At 43.3% G+C, this 3,607-nt stretch overlaps 1 protein-coding gene across 1 annotated transcript in view; it reads right to left on the bottom strand.

Annotated features, from left to right (window-relative positions):
* The window catches only part of VWA7 (von Willebrand factor A domain containing 7), an 88,865-nt gene extending 85,986 nt beyond the window's left edge, over positions 1 to 2,879 (bottom strand). Inside the window, exon 1 of the mRNA XM_063938053.1 lies at positions 2,814 to 2,879. The gene's annotated coding sequence lies outside the window, so the exon portion shown is untranslated. The remainder of the gene's footprint in view (positions 1 to 2,813) is intronic.
* Positions 2,880 to 3,607: the final 728 nt, after the last annotated feature.

Below are 3,607 nucleotides of genomic sequence, written 5' to 3'. Positions count from 1 at the left end.
AAAAAGTTACTATACAGCAGTTCATTTCATATTTTACAAATTCCAAAACATTATGACGACCTACAAGTTGGAAGGTATATTATTAAGATGACACGGTCGTGGATTTGGGGGAGGGGGGGGGGGGGGGGAAACTGTGCCCCAAATAATTCAGATGTAAAGTTAAAATCCAATTTCAACATACCTATAATATATATTTTTTTTAATACTCATTAAGCCAATAAAAATTCCTTTTTTTAAATAATATTTTGGGATTATTTTTTAATAGCATTTTTGGTGTCCATTTCTGTAGTATGACGTCTACAAGTCATTAGAGAACGCCTTATTTCTCGCTGTACTATGGAATTTCCAAACGTGCTTCTATATTTTGGGTCACTGTAGTTTAACAGCAGTTTGTTGAATTTGCAGTTGACGTGTTATTTTCACATATAATGAGGAACGTCAGGGATTACTATTTGTCACCTATATCGCTGCATCTCCCCCACCCGCTGACACAACCTGGTGTCTCCTCATTATTTCCCGGTTACTGACAGATTCTGGTCCCCAGACACATGAACAAAAGCAGACAAAGGCTCTTTCCATATAATTACTGGGCACGACCCACTCAATCTGTTCTCAGTGATGTGATAAAGCGGCCGCGGTGACACTCAGGAGACGCGTTAAAATGACATTATAGCCCTTATAATACAATCAGTGTTGGAAACGTATTGGACTTTGGACTTCGCTGGCATCCTGCACTATTATACATTCTGGTCCAGGTCTGGTCAGTTTAGATTTTGCCTTTACAATCAGCTGCATTGAACATTTTTGGCATTGAGCGATACTTTGATTTTGCATTATGTTATTTTTCCTGCCGGTTGCGGCCTCTGGAGCCAACAACAATGGAGGGCCGTAGTTGTGTTGCTACAATGCGTGTAAATGTGATTGTGTCGCTGCGTCATTTTCAGACTTTTCACGTTGTTTTTTTTCTTCACAAGCCAGTTTCATGCAATGAGACAAAAACTTGGGGTTCTAGGAAACATTTCTTATTGTTATATACACGTTTAAATTTAAATATCTGCTAATAAGGTGGCTTTGTATTATGTGCTATAAAAAGGCACTTTGAGTCCTATTAGGAGAAAAGTGCTATATAAATAAATAACTATTATATTATATAAGAACGGTATCCGGTCTCTAGGACAAATTCCACACTTAGGTCAACACTGACTAGATCAACCACTATTGGTCGACAGTAAGTAGGTCGACGTGGTTTCTAAGTCGACAGGGACTCTAGGTCGACATGTTCTAGGTCGACGTGACAAAAGGTCGACATGAGTTTTTCACTTTTTTTTTTACTTTTTCATACTTTACGATCCACATGGACTACAATTGGGGACGGTAACGTGTGCCGAGTGCAGCGGTAATGGAGCGAGGCACCTTGCCCAAAGCATGGTGATCGAAGCGAGCCCTGCGAGGGGACACGGCGCACTAATTGGGGATCCCGGTCACTGTACGGAGAAAACTACACCAAAAAAAGTGCAAAAACTCTTGTCGACCTTCTGTCATGTCGACCTTGCATACCACACCCTATGAGAACAGCCTTCTAGAGGTATAATCGTCATTTCCGATCATGTTCTGCTTAACATTTTATTTGACCTCTATAAGAAACCAAGTCCCTCCCTACCAGGGACCTATTATGAATAGAGGAGAGCTCTGCTGAAACCTTTACAGTGCAGGTTCCTGAGCGTACACAGGTTATATAATGGGACGCACGGGCACTGCTGGCTGGAACATAATTCCTAAACATAAATAAGCGCTGACACAGCAGTTTCAAACTTGGACAAAAAAAAAGAGCAAAAATAGCTAAAAAGAAAAATATTTTTCTTTAAACTACAACGTTATGAATCTAATTCTCGGATTTCCTATCAGTGTGTATTTAGGTTAACAACACAAAGGAACAAACTACCAATACATTTGTGTACAAGGACCTACAGGGACACACTGCGGTTATTCCGCCAGCTACAACCAATTTAAATTGTAAATACATAGATTGGCCACCACCACCCACACACGCTGAGATGTGTATATAGACCATTGTAGATCTAGTTCATGGAAAAATCACCAATAATTACAAGAACTAACGTTAAAATTGTATCTACGCTTATCATCTGAACTCGCTAAAGGTGCCCGAAACACCCGCACCAGGTTTGGTCAGACTTGTATCAGGACTGACTTGTATATAAGAACAAGAAAAGACAAATATATGACTTTGCTGTAATAGCTCATACGCTAGGGATACAGAAATCAGCCCAAAAGGTTGATGTTCAACGTTCTGAAGTGTGGGTCAGTGACCGGTCTGAGTACAGAGACGACCGGTCTGGCCAGGTGTATAGAATGCAGAACATACAGGTGGAGTGAGTGGACAGAATTGGCGCAGTACATACAGCTGCTGCAAGCCCAGACTCCGCACATACACTGCACTCAGCGGGCAATGCCAGCATGGCAGAAGACGGCACATTATTTCCACGCAGTAAGTCTGTGCAGAGTGTGGTACCTTTGCCAGGTGTGCAGCGGGCATGGCACATCATTCTTATTACATCTCGCAGTCACAACGTGGGCCCAGGTGTTAAACTTTCCTTCTACGGTATGTATAGATCTCTATAATACACACTTATAGTCAAGTGCGCGTAGTGTGTAATAACCCTTGTACGCAAACACCTGGAGCAGGTCTACACTCCCATATTAACCCCTAGCTCACCAACTGTAATAATACTGCCTTCATTAACCCTTTAGTGTACACATGCTACTGAGTCCTCCTAATCCCCAACCCTACGCACCTGCAGTTCTCCGTCTCTCACTCTCCGGGGCACTCTCGCTGCCTCTCTAATCTCCCAAGTTCACACTAGTCACTTGTCAGTGTTTATCAGCCCCATAAATGACAGGTCCCACCCTCTGCTCTTAAAGGGGACAGCGCCTCTATACCACAAAGGGGGCGTGTTTGAAAGAAGATGACAATTTTGTGTGTGTGTATGTGGTTTTAAATTCTGCTTTATGGTGAGACAAACGCTGGCAAAAAGGCTGACACAAAAAGGAAGCGATGATCTGAAAGCCATGCAGTCACGCACAGCCTGTGTGTGGACCCATACAACAGAGCACCAGTCACTAGGTTACATCCACAAATATGTATGATCACTGTCTTACGTATGCTGAATTTGGTATTTGCACATATTGATAATCAGACAACCCTATATAAGCCAGGGGGAGAGTTTATGAGCTGTGTGGTTGCTGGTGTGTTAGTCCCTCTAATCCAGCTCTTTGTGTGTGTTTCCTTTGTGTGAGTGTGTGCAAGAGACAGGTCACAAGTTCTTTGTGCTCCCACAAAAACCCATGGCAGGGGGGGAGCGTGAGAAAGCAGGAGGCTTACCCACTAAACCCCAGGAATAGCAGAGCGTGCTCCGTCCTTCCATCCAAAGCCGCACACTTAGCTGTCACCGTATCAGCACAGAGGGCTCTACCACTTAGCACAGTGAGCCCAAGAGCTGACACTCTATCACTGCTTAACTCATCCCTCATTGTCAGTCACAACACGTTCTTCCCTTCGGTAGCTGTCCCTGCCACGCTCTCTTATCCA

The sequence above is a fragment of the Pseudophryne corroboree genome, chromosome 8 (assembly GCF_028390025.1).
Source record: "Pseudophryne corroboree isolate aPseCor3 chromosome 8, aPseCor3.hap2, whole genome shotgun sequence".
Lineage (NCBI taxonomy): Eukaryota > Metazoa > Chordata > Amphibia > Anura > Myobatrachidae > Pseudophryne > Pseudophryne corroboree.
This window is presented reverse-complemented; position numbering and strand designations above follow the sequence as displayed.